Source organism: Ranitomeya variabilis, chromosome 2 (assembly GCF_051348905.1).
Source record: "Ranitomeya variabilis isolate aRanVar5 chromosome 2, aRanVar5.hap1, whole genome shotgun sequence".
Classification (NCBI taxonomy): domain Eukaryota; kingdom Metazoa; phylum Chordata; class Amphibia; order Anura; family Dendrobatidae; genus Ranitomeya; species Ranitomeya variabilis.
The window spans coordinates 371,793,209-371,819,387 of record NC_135233.1 but is presented as its reverse complement, the minus strand read 5'-3'; the positions used below and the strand labels follow the sequence as shown (position 1 = coordinate 371,819,387).

Below are 26,179 nucleotides of genomic sequence, written 5' to 3'. Positions count from 1 at the left end.
ATCTTGTACCAGCCGGTACACAGGGGATTGGCCGGGTGGGGTCTTTTTCTTAACAGGAAACAAGGGTGTGTTACATGGGGAAACACAGGGTACCATTATCGAGTAACGTTTGTATTTGACCCTTGAAGCCCCGCTCCTGATCATGTTTCAAAGGGTACTGATGGACTTTGGGAAAAGGGGCACCAGGTTTGAGAAACAGTTTTACTGGTTCTACAGGCATTTTCCCTAAATCATCAGGCACTTTTAATCAGAGTTTGGGTGGTATCTCTGAGAGATATGGGGTGAGTTGCTGGTCCTCAGGCTTTATTGGGGGTGGATCTAGGCCTATCAGGGCCATCATCACTGTGGGAAGGGTGTGTAGGATACAGATCTCATTGTATTCATCTGCATAGGGGTTATATAATGTGAGGACCATCATCTTGGAATTGAATTCTGGAGCAGAACTGTGATAATAAATCTGCCCCCAGTAAATTTACTGGACATGCGGGAGAGATTACGAACTGAGCAGTAACTTCAGGGAAAGGTCCCACAGGGATGGGTTTTGTAGGAGTATATTTATTGGGTCTTTCATCTACTCTAATTAAAACAAGCTCTTGATCTCAGAATTGACATGGCAGGGCTTGGGAGGGAGATTCCCAGACATAGGGTTAAAAGGGATATTGGAGTATGGGACTGGATTTGTGTAAGGTGGGGATGGCAGGAGCTGGAGTCTGTTGTGTGGGCCACTGATAAGGAACGGAGCTGTGTCCTTGTAGCTGGGGTGGGGGCTGAGGTTGGAGTAGGAATCACTGTGGCCGTTGATTTAACCTTTAATTTCCCGGCTGATGCAGAGCAGGTTAAATTCTTCTAAAAACTTTGTACTACTTTTAATGCATCATCCGGAATGGAAGTCTCAATATCAGATCTGACTGACATTATTGCCTCTTTCAATTCAGGTTTGAGGCCGGACATTAAAGCTGCCACAAAAAGTTGTGAATGGGCTTTATTATACAGTGAGAACCCCAGATCTTTAAATACCATAAGATGCCCATAGAACTTCTCGGCAGTCCAGGATATATTGGTGCCTTGGGGTTAAGGGGCATAGGGCTAACAGTCAGAAGAAGAGGCTTAATTTCCTGGGGAGGGACCATATTATCTAGCAGGGAGACCCCTTGTCCCAAATTTTTAATTGTTTGATTTCCCAACACATTAATCTCAGTCACTTTCTCAGTTCCTTCTTGCACCACAAAACATCCAGTTTTTTGTCATAGTAGTACTTTCCTTTTTCAACGTAACAAAAACAATCAGAATTCACTTCCTCTGTTGATCCTCAATTTGCTATATATCAACCACTCAACTTGAAGCAGGTGAATCTTTTACCAATCTTTCAATCACACTGATAACCAAACAATCTCTTACAAGTTTCCTTCTAAAACTAGGCACCATTTTTCACTTTCAACTTCAACTTACAATATTTCTTTCTACTGCAATACAATACTGTTGCTTTAAACAAAACACAGATCTCCCAACACGTACTACACCAAGGACAGAAAATACAAAGAAACTTGAACGCAGCTACGTGCCCCCTCCCATCCGAGACTTGAGCGGAGATAAGAATTCACAGCATTCCTCACACAGAAAGAAGCAATTGCGCAGCTGTTTGATTCACCCCTCCCATCAGGTATTTTAGAAATTTCACACAGAAACAGAATACAGCAGGTCTCAGACATATTAATTTCTACAAAACCTTCATCACACAATTCACGTGCCAGACCACTTTAGAAAAACCCATGATTGAGAATATCTTTCCTGCATTCTTAACAGATTTCATTCCCCGTCTTTGGGCTAACAGTATCAGATTCATCACACAAATTCAGTCTTCTTTTTCTTCCACGGAAACTGATTCTCCTTTAGAGCTAAATATCCTTTAGTCATGCACAATACCGAGCGGCCGTACGGTTTGTTCCACCAGGTCTCTCTGTCTCCCACTGGGACAACCCAAAAACGCGGTACTCAGTGAAAGGAGGAGGGCATCTCAGACTTTCTCTCCGGATACCCCTGGACATATACAGTTATATGAAAAAGTTTGGGCACCCCTATTAATCTTAAGCTTAATGTTTTATAAAAAATTTTTTTTTTGCAACAGCTATTTCAGTTTCATATATCAAATAACTGTTGGACACAGTAATGTTTCTGCCTTGAAATGAGGTTTATTGTACTAACAGAAAATGTGCAATCTGCATTCAAACCAAATTTGACAGGTGCATAAGTATGGGCACCCTTATCATTTTCTTGTTTTAAATACTCCTACCTACTTTTTACTGACTTACTAAAGCACTTTTTTGGGTTTTGTAACCTCATTGAGCTTTGAACTTCATAGCCAGGTGTATGCAATCATGAGAAAAGCTACTTAAAGTGTCCACTTGCAAGTTGTTCTCCTGTTTGAATCTCTTCTGAAGAGTGGCATCATGGGCTCCTCAAAACAACTGTAAAATGATCTGAAAACAAAGATTATTCAACATAGTTGTTCAGGGGAAGGATACAAAAAGCTGTCTGAGATTTATCCTGTCAATTTCCACTGTGATGAACATTGTAAGGAAATGGAAGAACACAGGTACAGTTCTTGTTAAGGCCAGAAGTGGCAGGCCAAGAAAAACATCAGAAAGGCAGAGAAGAAGAATGGTGAGATCAGTCAAGGACAATCCTCAGACCACCTCCAGAGAGCTGCAGCATCAACTTGCTGCAGATGGTGTCACTGTGCATCGGTCAACTATACAACGCAGGTTTTTTGCCGCCATGCATAACGCCTTTTTGTATGACCAAACAACTCAATATTGGTTTCATCAGTCCACAGGACCTTCTTCCAAAAAGAAATTGGCTTCCCAAATGTGCTTTTGCATACCTCAGGCGACTCTGTTTGTGGCGTGCTTGCAGAAACGGCTTCTTTCGCATCACTCTCCCATACAGCTTCTCCTTGTGCAAAGTGCGTTGTATAGTTGACCGATGCACAGTGACACAATCTGCAGCAAGTTGATGCTGCAGCTCTCTGGAGGTGATCTGAGGATTGTCCTTGACTGATCTCACCATTCTTCTTCTCTGCCTTTCTGATGTTTTTCTTGGCCTGCCACTTCTGGCCTTAACAAGAACTGTACCTGTGTTCTTCCATTTCCTTACTATATTCCTCACAGTGGAAATTGACAGGTTAAATCTCTGAGACAGCTTTTTGTATCCTTCCCCTGAACAACTATGTTGAATAATCTTTGTTTTCAGCTCATTTGACAGTTGTTTTGAGGAGCCCATGATGCCACTCTTCAGAGGAGATTCAAACAGGAGAACAACTTGCAAGTGGACACTTTAAGTAGCTTTTCTCATGATTGCATACACCTGGCTATGAAGTTCAAAGCTCAATGAGGTTACAAAACCAAAAAAAGTGCTTTAGTAAGCCAGTAAAAAGTAGGTAGGAGTATTTAAAACAAGAAAATGATAAGGGTGCCCATACTTATGCACTTGTCAAATTTTGTTTGAATGCAGATTGCACATTTTCTGTTAGTACAATAAACCTCATTTCAAGGCAGAAACATTACTGTGTCCAACAGTTATTAGATATATGCAGCTGAAATAGCTGTTGCAAAAAAAACAATTTTTATAAAACATTAAGCTTAAGATTAATAGGGGTGCCCAAACTTTTTCATATAACTGTATATCTATATATTCCTGAGTTACGCATCCTACCCATCTTCGATCACCTCACCGCGCCTGATTCTAACAGTGATCAGGATTTCAGGATATTTTGAGTATAAAGAGAATTATATCACTGGTCAATCTGGGGTGTCCGTTCCTTATGAGGTACGGTTTGAGCACTGAGCTCCGAACGGACCTACACCTCTATATGATTCCACCCAAGAATCTACAAACCTCAGATCCTCTTTGCAGCAACACTGGAAAACCACACCAAATGGTCAGTCTGGACAGTATAACTGCCAACTTATCATGGTTGTTGTAGGGGATGATCAGTCCCAATTTTCCAGTGCCTGTGTCCGGTCCGAGGGTCCTTTGTCTTGTTGTCCTCCGGGGCGCAGAGGCTCTCCTGTTTGGGGCTCCACGGTCGGGCGCCAAGCTGTTGAGAGAGGATCTAAAGTGATCCTTCAAGGTTGACTCAGTGATTTTCAAATTAATCTACAGGGCGTTGCCGGCAACTGAAAATGACCAGACGGAGACGTGTGTCTCTGGGGGGGAAATCGAGCAGATCTCTGGCCCCCGTTTATTGTGTATCACTTTTCATAATCATAGAAGTTATACTTCAACCAATCAGCATAAGAACACACTTTCAACACTTAACCTATAAAAATGCAGGAAAAACTTAACCTATGAGGATACAGAAAAAAACGGAAACTACATATATGGTCGTGTCTTCTTGGCATAGAAAAAGCATACCAACAGGTGCCTCAGAGTCTTGTATAGCGATACACCCCCGAGTCTATTATCGGGTTCAAGTTAGAACACTCTGGCCTTGTAGCAGAACATAAACAATAGCCTAGTTGAATAACAGACTTGTGAACAACAAGATAAAGTGACTTCATGACACCTATAACCTTTTACCTAATTAAATAACAGAATTTATCTTTAAGCAACAGGAAAATGGAGTCAAAAGCACAAAATGGAGAATCTTTCTTAATTTGTTCTTTCACATTCTTATCTTCCACCATACTCTTTATGTTGAAGGCATATGACTCCAGGGGAGGTTTTGGTAGTAATTTTCTCGGTGCATCATCAGCTTCGTATTTCTCGGCCTCTTGCACCATCTTCTTGATTTCCTCTTTGCTCAGTCGGCCTTTGTCATTGGTAACTGTTATCTTGTTATGTTTGCCTGTGCTCTTGTCCACAACAGAAAAATAAGAATACCATTTGTGTTACCTCGATTTAGGGTACACTTTGTGGAGCTGGAGGGATCCCACTAAGGTCACCCTCGTACACCTGAATGAGGACAGTGGGCTAGTTGTCAGCGCAGGTTCTGAACACTTGGGTCTGCTTGGTTAGCATCTATGTCAAAGGTCACCTCAATTTGGGGTACACCTCGTGGAGCTGGAGGGATTCCGCAAAGGTCAAAATTTACCCAACAGGTTATTATCCTTGGTCATGGCTCTCTCACCTTCGTACACCTGAATGAGGACACCAGGCTGGTTGTCAGTGTAGGTGCTGAACACTTGGGTTTGCTTGATAGGAATGGTAGTGTTGCGTTTGATGAGGACAGTCATAACCCCGCCAGCTGTCTCCAGACCCAAAGACAGGAGGAGCCATATCTAGAAGAAGGAGATCCTGCACAATATCAGACTTGTCCCCCATGAGGATGGCGGCCTGAACAGCAGCCCCATAAGCCACAGCTTCATCTGGATTCATGCTCTTGTTCAGATCTCGCCCGTTGAAGAAGTCCTGTAGCAGCTTCTGCACCTTGGGGATACGGGTGGAGCCCTTCACTAGGACAATTTCATGGGCCTGTGATTTGTCAAGCTTGGCATCTCGCAAGGCTTTCTCAACAGGCTCCAGAGTACCACGGAAGAGGTCAAAACACAGCTCCTCAAAGCGAGCTCTATTGATGGAGGTGTAGAAGTCAATGCCCTCATAAAGGGAATCAATTTCAATACTTGCCAGGATGCTGGAGGACAGAGTGCGCTTGGCTCTCTCGCATGTGGTTCTCAGTCTCCTTAGAGCCTTATTTTGGGTAATGTCCTTTTCATGTTTGTGTTTGAATTCTTCAACAAAGCGGTTAAAGGGAACCTGTCACCTGAATTTGGCGGGTCCGGTTTTGGGTCATATGGGCGGTGTCTTCGGGTCTTTTATTAACCCCTTTTTGTCCCACTGGCCGCATGCTGATCGCAAAATTGACTTGCCGTTGATTCGCTTTCCTCCATAGTTAACGCATGCGCAAAGCAATCTTGCCTTGTGCACACGCAGTATGCTTTGCCCAACTGCGGGCAAAGCCGAAAACCATTAGTGCGCATGCGCCGGAGCACTATGTCCCGGAACACAGCGAAATACTTCCGGGACATAGTGAGCCGGCGCATGCACACTAATGTTTTTCGGCTTTGCCCGCAGTTGGGCAAAGCATACTGCGCGTGCGCAAGGCAATATTGCTTTGCGCACGCGTTAACTATGGAGGAAAGCGAATCAACGGCAAGTCAATTTCGCGATCAGCATGCAGCCAGCGGGACAAAAAGGGGTTAATAAAAGACCCGAAAACACCGCCCATATGACCCAAAACCGGACCCGCCAAATTCAGGTGACAGGTTCCCTTTAACTACTCTTATCAAATTCCTCTCCTCCCAGCTGAGTGTCACTCAATCTGTCTTTCACCTCAAAAATGCCCTCATCGATGACAACGTCAAAGGTGCCACCACCCAGGTCAAAGATGAGAATGTTGCGCTGCACGCGGGCTCTCTTATCCAGGCCGTAGGCGATGGCGGCTGCTGTTGGCTCATTGATGATCCTCAGCACATTGAGTCCCACGATGACACCGGTATCTTTGGTGACCTGGCGCTGGGAGTCGTTGAAGTAGGCTGGCATGGTGATGACGGCATTGGAGACTTGATGACCCAGATAAGCCTCTGCAGTCTCCTTCATCTTCTGCAGCACCACAGAGGAGATCTCCCCTGGGGAGAACGTCTTCTACTCTCCTTTATACTCCACTCTCATCTTGGGCTTTCCCCCATCACTCACCACCTGGGAAGGGCCAGTGCTTCATGTCACCCTGCACCACAGGATCATCAAACCTTCTGCCAATCAGCCTCTTGGCATCAAACACCGTGTTCTGGGGGTTGAGCGCCACCTGGTTCTTGGCGTCTCCGATCAGTCTCTCGGTGTCAGTGAAGGCCACGTAGCTGGGGGTGGTGCGGTTTCCCTGGTCATTGGCGATGATCTCCACTTTGCCATGCCGGAAGACCCCCACACAGGAATAGGTGGTGCCCAGGTCAATGCCAATTGTCACTCCTTTAGATGCCATCTTCTGTCAGGATGTGTGCAGTCAGAGAAGTCAGGACAGATGGCTCAGCCAGGAAGAGCTGCAGAGCTTGTATCAGTATGTGAGCGTCTTCAGTAACTGATCCTCTGTACTACTCCGGCTCTCTATATATGTGTAAAGTGCAGCACGTCACAACTCTTCTCACCAATCAGAATGCGGTCTTCACACGCTCCCGTCGTCCCTAGGCAACTCTCCGGAAGTTTCCCTAGTGCTCCCATCAGAGCCAGCCAATGACGGCGCAACTTGCCTCATAGACGACGGGAGACTATTCGCTAGCGTTCAAGCGGGTTAAAACGCTCGTCCAGTCAGAGTCTGCAGCTACTGGTGACGTCACATCTCTGGGGGGGAAATTGTCCCCGATAGCCTATCCAATCAGAGAGAGCTGTGCTTCTCAGCCAACTGGGTGGCTGTCGCGAGACAGCGCGGGACGACAGTCACGACACTGGAAAATGCGCGCGGCGAGGAGATTGCTCTGACGCAAGTGACTAGTCAGGACTAGTAGCCGTCGCGTCCTCCGCTCCTGTGTGAGGTGAGGGCGCTGAGGTATGAGACGTGAAGGGGACATGGCTCCAGCGTCAAAAATGAGGAGAAATGTGTAGCGAGGGATAACATGGAGAAGGCGGCGGTTTTTTTTCTTTTTTCAGTTCAGTTGGATATTGTGGTTTAGGGAGGAGTAAAGGCTGACGAGAGAATGAGCTGTGGTGATGAGATGGTTAATAAGGGTCTGAGCTCTGTGCCCCCTCTGGAGCACAATGATGGGGACGTGTCTATGGCCGCCCCTTGTAGTCAGAGTCCGCCTTTCTAATCACTTGCCTTTTAATTTCATGTAGATGGGCGGGGGGTGCGATGTGAGACCCCCACAATCAAACAAAGCCCCATCCCCAAGAGGAGCGCATCGCTACGAAACCTCTGCTACTAAATCCGTACCTCGCTTTGTGTGTGCACCTCCCTGGTGGAGGGGATCATGGGGGGGGGGGGGGTCTCGGGACCCCGTACCTTCTCTGTGCATCTCCACAGCAGAGGGGAGAGGGGATCGTGGGGACCTTCACTGTGCACCTCCCCGGCGGAGGTGATCGTGGGGGTCTCGGGACCTCGGACCTTCTCTGTGCAACTCCCCAGCAGAGGGGATCGTGGGGACCTTGGACCTTCACTGTGCACCTCCCCGGCGGAGGGGATCGTGTGGGTCTCGGGACCTCAGACCTTCACTGTGCACCTCCCCAGCGGAGGGGATCATGTGGGTCTCGGGACCTCGGACCTTCACTGTGCACCTCCCCAGCGGAGGGGATCATGTGGGTCTCGGGACCTCGGACCTTCACTGTGCACCTCCCCAGCGGAGGGGATCATGTGGGTCTCGGGACCTCGGACCTTCACTGTGCAACTCCCCAGCAGAGGGGATCGTGGGGACCTCGGACCTTCACTGTGCACCTCCCCAGCGGAGGGGATCGTGTGGGTCTCGGGACCTCAGACCTTCACTGTGCACCTCCCCAGCGGAGGGGATCATGTGGGTCTCGGGACCTCGGACCTTCACTGTGCACCTCCCCAGCGGAGGGGATCATGTGGGTCTCGGGACCTCGGACCTTCACTGTGCACCTCCCCAGCGGAGGGGATCATGTGGGTCTCGGGACCTCGGACCTTCACTGTGCACCTCCCCAGCGGAGGGGATCATGTGGGTCTCGGGACCTCGGACCTTCACTGTGCAACTCCCCAGCAGAGGGGATCGTGGGGACCTCGGACCTTCACTGTGCACCTCCCCAGCGGAGGGGATCGTGTGGGTCTCGGGACCTCAGACCTTCACTGTGCACCTCCCCAGCGGAGGGGATCATGTGGGTCTCGGGACCTCGGACCTTCACTGTGCACCTCCCCAGCGGAGGGGATCATGTGGGTCTCGGGACCTCGGACCTTCACTGTGCACCTCCCCAGCGGAGGGGATCATGTGGGTCTCGGGACCTCGGACCTTCACTGTGCAACTCCCCAGCAGAGGGGATCGTGGGGACCTCGGACCTTCACTGTGCACCTCCCCAGCGGAGGGGATCGTGTGGGTCTCGGGACCTCAGACCTTCACTGTGCACCTCCCCAGCGGAGGGGATCATGTGGGTCTCGGGACCTCGGACCTTCACTGTGCACCTCCCCAGCAGAGGGGATCATGTGGGTCTCAGGACCTCGGACCTTCACTGTGCACCTCCCCAGCGGAGGGGATCATGTGGGTCTCGGGACCTCGGACCTTCACTGTGCACCTCCCCAGCGGAGGGGATCATGTGGGTCTCGGGACCTCGGACCTTCACTGTGCACCTCCCCAGCGGAGGGGATCATGTGGGTCTCGGGACCTCGGACCTTCACTGTGCACCTCCCCAGCAGAGGGGATCGTGGGGACCTCGGACCTTCACTGTGCACCTCCCCGGCGGAGGGGATCGTGTGGTATCTCGGGACCTCGGACCTTCACTGTGCACCTCCCCAGCGGAGGGGGTCATGTGGGTCTCGGGACCTCGGACCTTCACTGTGCACCTCCCCAGCGGAGGGGATCATGTGGGTCTCGGGACCTCGGACCTTCACTGTGCACCTCCCCAGCGGAGGGGATCGTGGGGACCTTCACTGTGCACCTCCCCGGCGGAGGGGATCGCGTGGGTCTCGGGACCTCGGACCTTCACTGTGCACCTCCCCAGCAGAGGGGATCATGGGGACCTTGGACCTTCACTGTGCACCTCCCCGGCGCAGGGGATCGTGGGGGTCTCGGGGCCTTGGACCTTCACTGTGCACCTCCTCGGCGGAGGGGATCGTGTGGGTCTCGGGACCTCGGACCTTCACTGTGCACTTCCCCAGCAGAGGGGGTCTCGGGACCCTGGACATTCGCTGTGCACCTCCCCGGCGGAGGGGATTGTGGGGGTATCGGGACCCCAGACCTTCGCTGTTCACCTCCTCGGCGGAGGGGATTGTGGGGGTATCGGGACCCCGGACCTTCACTGTGCACCTCCCCGGCAGAGGGGATTGTGGGGGTATCGGGACTCCGGACCTTCCCTGTGCACCTCCCTGGCGGAGGTCATCGTGGAGGTCTCAGGACCCTGGACCTTCGCCTATCTGCTGAAAATTACAACTGCAATGAAATATGAAAGAAAAAAACATCTCAAATGCTTAGTTACTCTGTAAGAAAAATGTTGGCAGCCTCAGTCTAGTGAATTGATCAAATAACAAAAATGGTCAGAAGGGTCCTTAATGCCCCCCTAAAGGACCTGACGTTCTATCAAAAGATGGGTTCCAACCATTGAGTTGGAGCATCTCTCAACCCTTGTTAGCCCCCTTTGGTGTGAAAGCTCGAAGTAGACTAATACAAAAATAGAGATTTCCAAAACTAATGTAGAGACCTCCACCATTTAAAAAAATATATAAGTTTTGTAATAATACGTCCATGCGTCACTGATGTTATGTGACTTCTTGCAGCGTTGTGATTAACCGCCATCTTTAAAGGGGAAATACATAGTCTTTGCTATCGGTAACTATGGGTAATGTTTGTATATATCTGCTTAGTCAGTCATGTCTATTACTGGTGTCTTTGACTTCTTGTGATTATCTTGCTATAACGTTTATTTTGGTATCCCAAATACTGCCATTATGGCTATCGGTTTGTTTTCAACATATCATTGGGATAGTAATGCCCTTACTTTATCTTTTTACTTTATGCAGTGGTTTACTTCTCTTTGCGGAGGTTGGCATTCATTTGTTTAACCCCTTAACGACGCCTTTTAACGGCGGCAGTTAAGGGTACTTAAACCGCAGCGCCGTTAATTAACGGCGCTGTGGAAAAAGTGAATAGCGCCCCCCAGAGTCGGATTTTCTCTGGGGTCTCGGTTGCCAGGGGTAGCCGAGACCCCAGAGAACATGATTGGGTTTTTTTTTACCGACCCCCGGGTTACGATCGCTGGTAATTAACCGTTTACTGGCGGTCGAAAAAAAACAAAAACGCGATTTCCCATTTAATTTCTCTGTCCTCCGATGTGATCGCACATCAGAGGACAGAGAAATGGGGTCCCCGATCGCCTTCGATACTCAACTGTCTCCCCCGGTGCTCCTCGTGGCTCCCGATGGGCGCCGCCATCTTGTTCCAGCCAAAAAATAGCGGGCGCACTGCGCCCGCCGGTCGGCACCCGGAAGATCTTTGGGGTCTTGGCTGCCGGGGGGAGCCGAGACCCCAAAGAACATGATCGGGGTCGGTTTTTACCGACCCTTGTTTTGCGATCGCTGGTAATTAACTTGACCGGCGGCCGCAAAAAAAAGCGATGTGTAATTCTCTGTCCTCTGATGTGATCACACATCAAAGGACAGAGAAATAGGGGGATTCGGGGACCCTGTTATACTTAACGGTGTCCCTGGGTCCTCCTGCGTCCCCTCCTGGCCACCGGCTTCTTCATCCGGTAAGAAAATGGTGGGCGCATGCGCAGTGCGCCCGCCATGATCTGCCGGCTGGCAGCTAGAGGAGTTGGGGCTAAAGTTAGGGTTGGGGCTAAATTTAGGGCTAGGGTTAGGCTTCTTTCACACTTGCATCTGTACGGGGCCGTTGCAATGCGTTGGCCCGACGTACCGACGCACGTTGTGAAAATTGTGCATAACATGGGCAGCGGATGCAGTTTTTCAATGCATCTGCTGCCCAGTCTGTCCCGGGGAGGAGGGGGCGGAGTTACGGCCGCGCATGCGCGGTTGGAAATGGCGGACGCGACGTACAAAAAAACGTTACATTGAACTTTTTTTGTGATGACGGTCTGCCAAAACACAAAGGATCTAGTGCACGACGGACGCGACGTGTGGCGATCCGTCGGCAATACAAGTCTATGGGCAAAAAAAGCATCCTGCGGGCACATTTGCAGGATTCGTTTTTTGTCCAAAACGACGGATGCCACACGACACAAGTGTGAAAGTAGCCCTAGGGCTGGGGCTAAAGTTAAGGTTAGGGTTGGGGCTAAAGTTAGGGTTAGGGTTGGGGCTAAAGTTAGGGCTAGGGTTGCAGCTAAAGTTAGGGTTAGAGTTGGGTTAGGGTTTGGATTAGGGTTGGTATTAGGGTTAGGGTTGGCATTAGGGTTACGTTTGGGATTAGGGTTGGGATTAGGGTTAGGGGTGTATTGGGATTAGGGTTAGGTTTGAGGTTAGGGTTGAGATTAGGATTAGGGGTGTGTTGGATTTAGGGTTTTGATTAGGGTTATGGTTAGGGTTGAGATTAGGGTTGTTTTGGGGTTAGGGTTGTGATTATTGTTAGGGTTGTGATTAGGATTATGGGTTGGGATTAGGGTTAGGGGTGTGTTGGGGCTAGGGTTGCAGTTAGAATTGGGGGGGTTTCCACTGTTTACATCAGGGGGTCGCCAAACACGACAGCCAATTTTGCGCTCAAAAAGTGAAATGGTGCTCCCTCCCTTCTGAGCTCTGCCGTGTACCCAAACAGTGGTCCCCCCCAGACATGGGGTACCAGCATACTCAGGACAAATTGGACAACAACTTTTGGGGTCCAATTTCTCTTGTTACCCTTGTGAAAATAAAAACTTGGGGGCTAAAAAAATCTTTTTTGTGGAAAAAAAATATTTTTTATTTTCACGACTCTGTATTATAAACTTCTGTAAAGCACTTGGGCATTCAAAGTTCTCACAACACATCTAGATAAGTTCCTTGGGGGGTCTAGTTTCCAAAATGGGGTCACTTGTGGGGGGTTTCTACTGTTTAGGTACATCAGGGGCTCTGCAAACGCAACATAACGCCCGCAGACCAATCTATCAAAGTCTGCATTCCAAAACGGCGCTCCTTCCCTTCCGAGCTCTGCCATGCGCCCAAACAGTGGTCCCCCCCCACATATGGGGTATCAGCATACTCAGGACAAACTGGGGTCCAATGTCTCCTGTTACCCTTGAGAAAATAAAAAATTGCAGGCTAAAAAAATCATTTTTGAGGAAAAAAAAGGATTTTTTTATTTTCACGGCTCTACTTTATAAAATTCTGTGAAGCACTTGGGGGTTTAAAGTGCTCACCACACATCTAGATAAGTTCCTTAAGGGGTCTAGTTTCCAAAATGGTGTCACTTGTGGAGGGTTTCAATGTTTAGGCACATCAGGAGCTATCCAAACGCGACATGGCGTCCGATCTCAATTCCAGCCAATTCTGCATTGAAAAAGTAAAACGGTACTCCTTCTCTTCCAAGCTCTGCGGTGCGCCCAAACAGTGGTTTACCCCCACATATGGGGTATCTGCGTATTCAGGAGAAATTGCACAACAAAATTTATGGTTACATTTCTGTTTTTACACTTGTAAAAATAAAAAAACATGGTTCTGAAGTAAAATGTTTGCAAAAAAGTTAAATGTTCATTTTTTCCTTCCACATTGTTTCAGTTCCTGTGAAGCACGTAAAGGGTTAATAAACTTCTTGAATGTGGTTTTGAGCACCTTGAGGGGCATAGACCCCTCAAAATGACTGCAAATGTGATGTGGTCCCTAAAAAAAAAAAAAATGGTGTTGTAAAAATGAAAAATTGCTGGTCAACTTTTGACCCTTAGGCTGGGTTCACATTGTGTTAATAGCAGCCCGTTCAGCACATGCGCTAACGGGCTGCTGTTAACGCAAGTGCCGACGTTCCATCGCGCTAGCGCAGATGGAGCATCTGCTAGCTCCATCTGCGCTAGCAGTGACTGACCCGGAAACGCTGCAGCCCGCGTCCGTTTTTTTTCATAAATAATCGCAAGTAATATCGAAGAAATGTTACCACTAACATGAAGTACAATATGTCACGAAAAAACAATCTCTGAATCAGCGGGATCTTTTAAAGCGTTCCAGAGGTATAACCTCATAAAGTGACAGTGGTCAGAATTGTAAAAATTGGCTCGGTCATTAAGTACCAAATTGGCTCTGTCACTAAGGGGTTAAGTAGTTAAGTGGTTATTTCATACCACTACTGACATGTGTACCTATTTTTATTAATGGAATTGTATTTGGGTGAAACTAAAGAAATAACATAAGTTGGCATACATGCAATGCGTAGGGGCACGTTCACACTCTGGCCATTTTACAGACAAAACCCAAGAAACAAAACAACATGAGCATATACCCTGTAGTAAATAGTAATAGTGCATGTTAATAACATAGTGTACTCAGTTAACACTGTATTGATAAAAGTGTAAACGCCATCCTACTGCGAGGTGCAACCTATGCAGCCACACAGGCCCACTACCACCTCCAAAGCAGGTGGAATTTTGTATTATGATGAGCTGCTGGACTGCAAAAGCCCATATACTGTTCTTGCACAGCAGCCTCTTCTGTCTGTGTCCGCCAATGTATAGATGAAATGCCTAGCTCAAAAAGGGGGTAGCTATGCTCTTGTTCATACAAAGTACAAGACACTATAGCAAAACCGAGGGAAAGAGACAGAACCTAAGTTGCTATACATACAGTCTGTAGGAGCATGTTCACACTGTGGCCATTTCACAGACAAACCCTAGAGAAAAAAATTAACTAGTATTAGGGTGTCCTAGGTGTTTTTAGGGTAAGATGTGATGCCAATCTTACTTTGCCTATAGGGTGCCAGGTAGGTTTATGTTTAAGGCTACTTTCACACATCAGGTTTTTTTGTTTCAGGCACAGTCCGGCTAATTTTATTAAAAAAACTGATCCATCGCAAATAGTGAAAAACTGATGCGACGGATCCATTTTTCTGCTGGATCCGTTTTTTTGCTATTCACCCAGGAATACAGTGACTTCCTATTCCGGGGTGGGAGAGAGAAGAGAGAGAGAGATTCCAGAATGGAAAATGCATGATTTCTGTTAAAAACTGGATCCAGTCGCCGGCCATTTATACCTGCGTTTCATATGTTTTTGGCCGGATTAGTTGTGCTGTTTTCCGCCGGACAGAAAAAACGTTGCTCTGGACATTTTCTCTGTCCGCAGGAAAACTAATTTTGGACGGAATCCGGCAAAAAACGGATGAAACGTTGGGACATCAGGCGCAATCCGGGGCATATACAACTGTATGAGAAAAAAAACGGATTCGGCGGAAAAAAAACGGATCCGTTTTTTTACAAATTCGCCGGTTTGTGCCTGATACAAAAAACCTGATGTGTGAAACTAGCCTAACCCCTTTGCGCTGCAGCCCTTTTCCGTTTGTGTTTCTGATTTTCGCTCCCCTTCTTCCCAGAGCCATAACTTTTTTATTTTTCCATCAATATGGCCATGTGAGGGCTTGTTTTTTGCAGGACGTGTTGTACTTTTGAACGACACCATTGGTTTTAACATATCTTGTACTCAAAAACCGGAAAAAAATTCCAAGTGCGATGAAATAGCAAAAAAGTGCAATTCTGGTTTTTGGATTATTTTATTTTACCATGTTCACCAAATGCTAAAACTAACCTGCCATTATGATTCCCCAGGTCATTACGAGTTCATAGATACCAAACATGTCTAGGTTTTTTATTTAAGTGGTGAAAAAAATCCAAAGGTTGTTAACCCCTTACTGACATCGGACGGGATAGTACGTCCGATGTCAGCTCCCCTGCTTTGATGCAGGGCTCCACGGTGAGCCCGCATCAAAGCCGGGACATGTCAGCTGTTTTGAACAGTTGACATGTGCCCGCAATAGCGGCGGGTGAAATCGCGATTCACCCGCCGCTATTAACTAGTTAAATGCCGCTGTCAAACGCAGACAGCGGCATTTAACTACCGCATCCGGCCGGGCGGCCGGAAATGACGGCATCGCTGACCCCCGTCACATGATCGGAGGTCGGCGATGCTTGAGAATAGTAACCATAGAGGTCCTTGAGACCTCTATGGTTACTGATCGCCGGTACCTGTGAGCGCCACCCTGTGGTCGGCGCTCACAGCACACCTGATTTTCTGCTACATAGCAGCGAACAGCAGATTGCTGCTATGTAGCAGAGGCGATCGTGCTGTGCCTGCTTCTAGCCTCCCATGGAGGCTATTGAAGCATGGCAAAAGTAAAAAAAAAAAGTTAAAAAAAAATGTGAAAAAAATAAAAAAAAATATAAAAGTTTTAATCACCCCCCTTTCGCCCCAATCAAAATAAATCAATAAAAAAAAATCAAATCTACACATATTTGGTATCGCCGCGTTCAGAATCGCCCGATCTATCAGTAAAAAAAAAGCATTAACCTGATCGCTAAACGGCGGAACGAGAAAAAAAATCGAAACGCCAGAATTACGTTTTTTTGGTCGCCGCGACATTGCATTAAAATGCAATAACGAGCGAACAAAAGAACGTATCTGCACCGAATTGGAATCATTAAAAACGCCAGCTCGGCACGCAAAAAATAAGCCCTCAACCGACCCCAGATCATGAAAAATGGAGTCGCTACGAGTATCGGAAAATGGCGCAATTTTTTTTATTATTTCTTTTTTTATACAAAGTTTGGAATTTTTTTTCACCACTTAGGTAAAAAATAACCTAGTCATGTTAGGTGTCTATGAACTCGTAATGACCTGGAGAATCATAATGGCAGGTCAATTTTAGCATTTAGTGAACCTAGCAAAAAAGCCAAGCAAAAAACAAAGTGTGGGATTGCACTTTTTTTGCAATTTCACCGCACTTGGAATTTTTTTCCTGTTTTCTAGTACACGACATGGTAAAACCAATGATGTTGTTCAAAAGTACAACTCGTCCCGCAAAAAATAAGCCCTCACATGGCCAAATTGACGGAAAAATAAAAAAGTTATGGCTCTGGGAAGAAGGGGATCGAAAAACGAACACGGAAAAACGAAAAATCCCACGGTCATGAAGGGGTTAAACCCCCAAAAAAATTGCGTCATTTTTCCCAAGACCCATAGCGTCTCCATTTTTCGTGATCTGGGGTTGTGTGAGGGCTTATTTTTTTGTGTGCCAAGCTGACGTTTTTATTGATACCATTTTGGTGCAGATACAATCTTTTGATCACCCGTTACTGCATTTTAATGCAATGTTCCGGCATCCAAAAAAACGTAATTCTGTTTTTCTAATTTTTTTTCTTTGTTACGCAGTTTAGCTATCGGGTTAATTCCTTATTTTATATTGTTAGATTGAGCGATTCTGAACGTGGCAATACCAAATATGCGTATGTCTGATTTTTTTTTTTTTTTTTTTTTTTTTTTTGATTTTGAATGTGGCGAAAGGGGGGTGATCTGAACGTTTTATATTTTTTTAATATTTTTAAAAACTTTTTTTTTTCTTCTACTTTTGCCATGCTTCAATAGTCTCCATGGGAGACTAGAAGCTGCCATAACCTGACTGGTCCATCTCCAGAGATCTTTAGTAGTGATGACCAAATTTGTTCGGAAAACGATCGCCAAACATAAATTCAGCACAAATATGGCACATTCAGATTCATGATCAGAAGCGCGAGCAAAATTTTATAAAATCGGAACAAATCAGTAACATTCGGTAAAAAGTGCGGGAAAATATTTGTGTTGCCACAAAAGTATTTTCAGCACTTTATTATTATTATTATTTATATAGCACCATTAATTCCATGGTGCTGTACATGAGACAGGATTATGGGGAAGGAGGACAGTAGGTCGGGGGTTGCGGTAGCTCCGATGGTGTTGAGGTGGTCATTACAGGTTGCAAGCTTCTTTGAAGAAATGGGTTTTCAGGTTCCGTTTGAAGGATCCAAATGTGGATAACCGGAGGTGTTGGGGCGCAGAATTCCAGATGATGGGGGATATTCGGGAGAAGTCTTGGAGGCGATTGGGTGAGGAGTGAATAAGCGTGGAGGAGAGAAGGAGGTCTTAGGAGGACTGGAGATTACGTGAGGGAAGATATTGAGAGATTAGTATGGAAATATACGGAGGAGAAAGGCTATGGATGGCTTTGTAGGTCAGTGTTAGTAGTTTAAACTGGATACGCTGGGAAATTGGGAGCTAGAGCCTGTGAAGGGATTTGCAAAGAGGGAAGCAGGAGTGTAGCGAGGAGAGAGATTAGTCGGGCAGCAGAATTAAATATGGACTGGAGGGGTGCGAGAGTGTTAGAGGGTAGGCCACAAATGGGGATGTTGCAGTAGTGGAGGCGAGAGATGATTAGGGCATGCACAAGCATTTTGGTAGAGTGAGGGTTGAGGAAAGTACGGATTCTGGAAATATTTTTGAGCTGGAGGCGACAGGTGGCGAGAGCTTGGATGTGCGGTTTAAAGGACAGGGCAGAGTCAAGGGTTAAGGTACCGTCACATTAAGCGACGCTGCAGCGATAGCGACAACGATGGCGATCGCTGCAGCGTCGCTTTTGATCGCTGGAGAGCTGTCACACAGACCGCTCTCCAGCGACCAACGATGCCGAGGCCCCCGGGTAACCAGGGTAAACATCGGGTTGCTAAGCGCAGGGCCGCGCTTAGTAACCCGATGTTTACCCTGGTTACCAGCGTAAAAGTAAAAAAAACAAACAGTACATGCTTACATGCGTCCCCCGGCGTCTGCTTCCTGACACTGAGCTCCGGCCCTAACAGCAGAGCGGTGACGTCACCGCTCTGCTTTCACTTTCACTTTAGGGCCGGCGATCAGTCAGAGCAGGAAGCGGACGGCAGGGGACGCGCAGGTGAGCATGTACTGTTTGTTTTTTTTACTTTTACGCTGGTAACCAGGGTAAACATCGGGTTACTAAGCGCGGCCCTGCGCTTAGTAACCCGATGTTTACCCTGGTTACCAGTGTAAAACATCGCTGGTATCGTTGCTTTTGGTGTCAAACACAACGATACACGGCGATCGGACGACCAAATAAAGTTCTGGACTTTATTCAGCGACCAGCGACATCACAGCAGGATCCTGATCGCTGCTGCGTGTCAAACTAAACGATATCGCTAGCAAGGACGCTGCAACGTCACGGATCGCTAGCGATATCGTTTAGTGTGACGGTACCTTTACTCCAAGCCAGCGGGTTACCGAGTTGGGGGGGGGAGTGTGAAGTCATTTATTGTGATAGATCAGTTAGGGAAGGTGTGCGAGATGGAGTAAAGATAATTAGTTCGGTTTTGTCCACATTGAGTTTGAGGAAGCGAGAGGAGAAGGAGGAGGATATGGCTGATACACTCTGGTATTCTGGAGAGCAGAGAGGTGACATCTGGGCCAGAGAGGTAGATCTGAGTGTCATCGGCATATAGATCGTACTGGAAGCCATAGGACTTTGAGTTGTCCCAGGCCAAGGGTATAGATAGAGAAGAGGTCCTAGGACAGAGCCTTGAAGGACACCAACAGAGAGGGGGCGAGATGAAGAGGTAGTATGGGAGTGGGAAACGCTAAATGTGCGGTTGGTGAGGTATGAGGAGATCCAGTGGTGGGCGGAGGAGGGAATTAAAGATGTTGAACAACTGATTGGGGTTGTGGGATAATGAAGATACGAGCAAAGTAAAATAGTCCTGTTTAGCAGAGGTGAGAGCTGATTTGAATGTGAGTGTTGCTTGTTTGAGTGCAGTGAAATCTTCTTGCGAATGCGTTTTCTTCCAACGCCGTTCTGCAATTCTGGATACTTGCCAAAGCTTTTTAGTGATGTTATTTTGCCAGGGTTGTCTATTTATTCGTCGCACTCTGCTATGCATGACTGGGGCGATGGCTGATGCAGAGTGGCATTGTAGAAACTAGTGGCAATGTCTGTGTTGTGGAGTGAAGCTATGGAGGATAGTGGCTGAATAGAGTCAGTGTGCGAGGGTCCAGATGTGCGAGGTTTCTGCGGGGGTGCTTATGTTGCTGGACATGGGTGACAGGTGTGGAGGACAGTGATGAGAAAGTGAGTAGATGGTGGTCAGATAGAGGGATAGGGAAGGTGGTGAAGTTAGATAGGGAGCGGAAATGGGTGAAGACCAGGTCTAATGTGTGTGTGTCCGTCTGTGTGGGTGGCTGAGGAGGACTACTGAGTAAGTCCAAAAGATGAAGTAAGGGACAGGAGTTTGGAGGCTGCTGACTGGTGGGTGTCAATCGGGATGTTGAAGTCACCCCTGATGATGGTGGGAATGTCAGCAGACAGAAAGTGAAGGAGCCAGGAGGAGAACTGGTCAATAAAGGCAGTGGTTGGGCCCGGTGGTCGGTATATGATGGCCATTTGGAGGCTGGAGAGAGCGTAGATGCTGACAGAGTGGACTTCAAAAGAGGGGAGGGTAGAGGTGGAATTGGGTTAAAGGTACAGTTGGAAGAAAAGAGAAGGCCCTCTCCTCCACCATGTCTGTTGCCAGGACGGGGCGTGTGGGTGAAGTGGAACGATAATGGTGGTGTATCATGAGCGTTTGGCAAGTGTTTCAGGGGAGGGGATATGCAAAGCTCAGAGGCACGGCGTTCTTGTAAGCAGTAATTTTTTTATTTCCTAACTTTTTGTGCCCTTTGCGGCTAGCCAATCAGGGCACAGGAAACACCCACAATTTCCTGACTCAATGGCTTTTGTTATTGGCTGCTGAGATCACATGTCCCTCTCCATATAAAGAGCGGACATCTTGTTTTAGCGCCATTTTGACACTAACAACGCAGAGAGGCTGCTCCTGACACTGTTAGCAGCAAGATTTTAGCTAGGCTGTTGTATATCAGTCAGATAGTGTAACTAACTAGTATCCAGTGTGGCTGTTAAATTTACCTTCCAGCATTTTTGAGGGGGCCATTACTGAGGTGCACAGACAAAGCCAGCACGGCACATGTCCTACAAGTGTGTTGTGCACTGCTTCTATTGTGCTCCATGCAAGAGTATAGCATTCTAAATAACTTTTTCACTAGCTAAATGTGAAACAGCCTGCTGTATCCCACCTTGTCATTTAGTGCTGTGGTGATATGAAACTGTCTGCAGACCAAAGGCGCATACATTTTTTTAAAAATAATTTTTCAGTTGCAAAAAGTTACACAGGCCGCCATATCACAGTTTGTCATTTTGTTGGGTTGAAATTAAGCTGTAGAGGCCTGATCCAGAGGCCACCAAAAAATTCTTGTGTTCCTTGCGTCATACAGAAGGGGACATTTGACTTTCAAATTGTTTGTAGCATATCTTCTTTGTCATACAGGCCTCATCCACACTCAAACAATTCTTCTGTGACTAACACGATATAGTACGCCATATTTCACCTTGGAATTTACTGTTGCTGAAATTCAGCTGTTTACAGACACGGTTTAGAGTTTTAAAATGTAATGTTTTGATGCTAATACTGTGCTTCTACCAAATTATCTGAGCAACATGTCCGGTGAAAAAGCGAGGCCGTGGTGGAAGGAGAGTTAGGCCTGGTGTTCAAGGCGTACATGGTGGGGTAGGTGATAATGTTTGTGAAAGCCCTAATGAACCAACGTCACGTCCTATGCAAAGACAACTGACAACTTCTGTTACTGGATGGTCTACTCCACTACCTTTCTTTGGCAGACGCACAGAGGTACACCTTGTTGATGAGGCCCGGAAAGAGCATGTGCTCGTGTGGATGGCAAGTGCAGCTTCAAGTGGCCTCTCCTCCTCTTCCTCCACCTTGAAATCACACCCAGTACAGTCCACAGAGGGGGCACCCAAATCCCCCTGCTTCCCTCGCGTCCCAACTCCAACAGTACAACTGACTACAGAACCACAGATGGGTGAGTCGGAAGAGCTGTTCACACATTCTATGAAATGGTCATCAGAAGTTTACTCAAAAGCGTCAGAGTCAAGAGGAGGAAATCTGCACCGATGCCCACAATATTTTTAGCTTGGATCAGGGGCAGGATAAAGTAGGGTTCAAACAGCATCTTGACCCTTATCAGACGTTAAACCCAGGGGGGGGGGGGTGATCCTGATGAGACTCGGATATCTGAGGCCCAGGCAGACTGTTCTGTGTTGTCAGGGCAGGAAGAGGAGGGTGAGGAATGTGATAGCACAGAGGATGAGGATAATGAGGTGTTAGATCCCAGTTGGCGTGAACATAGAGGCACACAGCTGAGTAGGTGATCTGAGGAGGAAGACGAGGAGGTTACCTTGCCCTGTACATGGCAGACATGTAGTGATGCAGCCACGACAAGCAATGCATACTCGGCCACAACTGTGGCTGTGACCAGCAGGGTCTGCAGCTCGCAGGGGTGGCAAAGATTGCCTAGCCTGGGCCTTTTTTGACACTGCAAAGGATAAGCCAGCTCACGTAATCTGCCAACTTTGCAAAAAAAAACTGAGTTGAAGTAAAAAGTGCAGTAACTTGACTACTACATGTATGAACCTTCACATGCGTAATCAACATGGGTTACTGTGAAAATCTCACTGCGCAAAAATGCGGACCTCAACAACCATCAGCCGCCCCATTAATCGCATCTGCTACTTCTTCCTTCTCCTCTGTTACTGTTGAGATGCAGGTCTTTGACCGCAGAAACTCTGGTACTCCAGTCACGTTGACTGAGAGCCCGCCGTCAGCTGTAATGGAAGCAGACATGCCTTCTGTTTTTGACCGATCTCAGAGAACGAGCACACCACAACTTTCTCAATCCACCGTAACATCTCCACCTGCACCTCTCTCACGTTCCAGCAGTTTGTCCGGTTCACCATACTCCGCTCTCTCTCAACACTTAAGCCATCCCATGGTTTTGCAGTTGTGGTCACGCAAAAGATTTTCTCCTACGCATGACAAAGCCAAGAGGTTGAACTCCCACCATCTCCAATTTATTGGCCACGGAAATGCTGCCTTTCCACCTGGTAGATACAGACGGTTTCTGAAAGCTGATGGCCATCACAGTCCTCCAGTACCAATTACCCAGTCTCCATTATTATTCTAAGAAAGCTGTGCCTGCGCTACACCAGCATGTCGCAGACAACATCACATGTTCCTTGGCTAAATCTCAAGGCTCCTTGGTTCCTTGGCTAAATCTAAAGACAACATCACATGTTCCTTGGCTAAATCTCTGTCTGCCAGGGTGCATTTTACCACAGACATTTGGGCGAATAAGCATGGCCAAGGGCGTTACATACCCCTGAATGGGCACTGGGAGACTCTGGTGGCAGGCACTGTTCTACAAGTATTGGAATCCCCAAGGCTTGCAGGACAAACCTCTACATTTAACACTTCCTCCACTGCTTCTGCCTCCTCTATCTCCTCTAGGGCCTCCACCTGCGCCCTCTGCCTTAACGAGACATGTGTTCCAACAGTGCAGAGTTAATCCCCACTGTGAGGGAGGACAGAGACTACATTTTGAATTTATGAATTCGGGCACCATAGATTATCCAGAGATCTCCCTCCAATCCTGAATTGTGGCCCCCCCCCACCCTTGGGAAAAGTACACAATTCCCAAAAGAGCAGAGCTTTTCCCAAATGACCAGAGAAGCCACATGTTAATGAAGGCAGGGAGGAGCAGAGCTGAGACCCCCTGCTATCCTTTGTGCAAGGCGGCCAGAATCAATTATACTTCAAGGGAAAATGCTAGACTCTTTGGCACCGACATCTAGAGATGAATCATGAGAGTACCGTGAATCTCAGGGTCAAGTCCAATATACCACCAGAACCCTGGGAGCCCCTGAATCTCATATTTCTCTAGCTGTCCCGGATACCGAGCTATCGAGACTGGCTCTCCAGAACCACTTAGCCGACCCAAATTTGGACTCTCTGTATCGGCCCAGCCCCAACTAACCCATTGAGACGTCAGTCGTCCCATTTGGACCTCCCGCTAGGAAGTTATGATATTGGGAATTATTTCAGCTACAAGGAAAAGGGAGGAGATCTCAATCCAACCCAGAGGGGCAGTGGCAAATATGGGAGGGGGCGCGCAAAGGGTTAAAAGCTAGCTGCACACTTTTAGCCTCCATCTTTGTTCTGCCATGGAAGCCACGTCAAGTTACGTGTGGAGACGGACCAGGAACTAAGAAGGTGCCTGTGGATACAATAGTTTCTCCTCCATCCACAAGTGATAAGGACCGGTAACGTGACACATACAACTAACTTCAATCCCCAAACTGTACCATAATTTATGTCTGTACACCTGGCTGTAATACCGGTATATTTCTCTGTATATATTTGTAGTTTCTAGTGCGCCTTTCGGCAGTTAAAATATCAATTAATTTTGGGCTGCTCTTTTATCTCGAAACCCGATTTCCCATGTCTGTGAGTCCGGCTAGTACTTAAACGCTACCTGGGGTTGGTTTCTGACCCGATTTAAGCTTGTTAACAGACCGGGCTTATATCTAACTAGGAACTGGTGGCAACATACCGTTCTGGTGTTACTGGGTGATCCTGGCAGTAACGGATCAGAGTTATATATATATATTCCCAGCCTGGGACTGGTGATCTGTACACCGCCCTCACTGCAGAGTGCCCCGATAACCAGTGCGTGACAGGGCAGCCTCTCCGACGACTACTTATCCTAGGTGCTGCTCCCCTGACTTACCTGAGGGTAAGGGGGAGCCAGAGAGCTGTGACTGCGTAAGCTGCATCACAGATTGGTGACGGCAGGGTGATATCCGTATCCCCCGACTGTCTCATGTGTCTATTTTCCTTACACCCACTTCCTCCGTACTTAGCCTGGGCTCACCGCAGTCAGGCAGTATTAAAATTGATATGCCTTGGAGATCGCAGTCATACAGCTGAAGAATTGTGGACTGCTCTCCAGGCTGAGTTTGATCAATGGCTGTCTCAGCTGAACCTGCATCCAGGGAATGCCCTTTCCGATAATGGTGCAAACCTGGTGGCTGCCGTACGGTGAGGCAAGCTCACACACGTGCTTAGCATTGCTCACGTTCTCAACCTGGTGGTGCAGCATTTTCTCCACCACTATCCTGGCCTGGGTGAACTGCTCCAGAAAGCATGGAAGCTGTGCTCATTTCCGCTGTTCACACCCCTCAGGTCATGGACTTGCATCGATACAGAGGTCTTTTTCCATGCCAGTTAACAGGTTGATATGTGATGTGCTGACACGGTGGAATTCCACTCTGCACATGTTGCAGCGACTGTGGCAGCAGCAACGAGCCCTGACGCAGTGTGTCATGTTGTATAGCCTGGGCCAACGCAGTACGGACCTGGTGCATATCACGTTTACAGAGTGTGCACAGATTAAGGACCTCTGCACCCTTCTGCACAGTTTTGAAATGGCTACTAAGATGGTTGGCGCTGACGACGCAGTCATCAGGATCACTATTTCGGTCATCTATATGCTGGAGCAGACTTTGAATAGCCTGCGGGAGGAGATTGTGTTCCCAGAAGCAGAGGAGGATGCGGAAGGGATAACAGTGTCTGTACGTTTCAGACTCTCGTCACACAGACGGAACCCAAAGGAGGGTGGATTACTGCGATCGAGTGGGGGCTGGTGATAACCAACAAACTGATTATCGAAGTTGCAAGATCTGAGGAACAAATGGAGGAAGAAGAGGTGATGGGCAAGCAACTGTCAGATAAAGAGGATAATCCTCCCCTCTGTTGTTCATGGTTGGCGGGAGGGGACGGAGGAAACGAGCCTCATTGTTACCCAGCCACCAACACAGCATGGGCTTGGACCTCATGGTAGGGCCCGACATGAGTGCCTTGCTGTACTATCTGCAACATGATGCCCGTATAGTTATGATTGTAAATACTTCTGACTACTGGGTTGTCATGTCGGATGCTGTTCATACCAGGGCGTTCGACAGATAGTGGTAATTCCACTTTTGTCCACTATGTGCTCAGTGGCGTCGGCTAGATTTTATCTAGCTGGTCCGGGGTTAATTTAGCTGGTGCTCGGATTGGAAGCTGGGCCATGCCCACTGCCTTTGAATAGTTCTCCTGAACTTTAAGCGACGCCGATTATAGCTTCAGTCTAGTGCTTGGTTATCTCGGTCTGGAGTGGTGAGCTAGTAGTTGGAGTATCGTATCTGGTGGTGTATTTCCCTTTGTCTTATTTACTCCTTCCTATATTTGTATTTATTTTGCCCTGCGCATTTATAGTGTATTCCTGAGTGACTGCGGCGTGGTGTATATTTTCCGTTATCCTTGTCTGTGCTTACTGTGGGTATTGGTGTATTATCTTTTCACTGGGTGGTGGCGGTGGTTTCAGCCTAGGGTTGAAACAGGAGACAGGGCGAGGGTCGAGGCCTAGACATGCACACCATCAGTGTAAACTCTAGGTAGAGGGTCAGTCAGGATTTCCCTAGTCTGAGGGAAATTGCAGGGGCCCGGGTTATTAGCTCTTGCCCACCTAGTCTTCCCGTGACATAATCGGCCTTAAAAAAAAAAAAAAAAAAAAGGGGGGGGGGGGGTTCCTTTTTTTTGTTTGGTCATGGATCCCATGACTTCCATAACCCGCCAGTTGGAGGCGCTG

At 47.6% G+C, this 26,179-nt stretch overlaps 1 protein-coding gene and 1 pseudogene across 4 annotated transcripts in view; one reads left to right on the top strand and one right to left on the bottom strand.

Moving 5' to 3' along the window:
- Positions 1-4,838: 4,838 nt before the first annotated feature.
- LOC143806053 (heat shock 70 kDa protein-like) lies at positions 4,839-7,093 on the bottom strand (annotated as a pseudogene).
- Positions 7,094-7,271: 178 nt separating this feature from the next.
- Positions 7,272-26,179, top strand: part of LOC143806052 (uncharacterized) — a 71,164-nt gene continuing 52,256 nt past the window's right edge. For 2 of the 4 annotated variants that reach the window (XM_077285982.1, XM_077285981.1), the window contains exon 1: positions 7,369-7,523. The gene's annotated coding sequence lies outside the window, so the exon portion shown is untranslated. Of the gene's footprint in view, positions 7,538-26,179 lie in introns of all 4 variants that reach the window. The other 2 variants (XM_077285979.1, XM_077285980.1) reach the window with 2 other exon arrangements.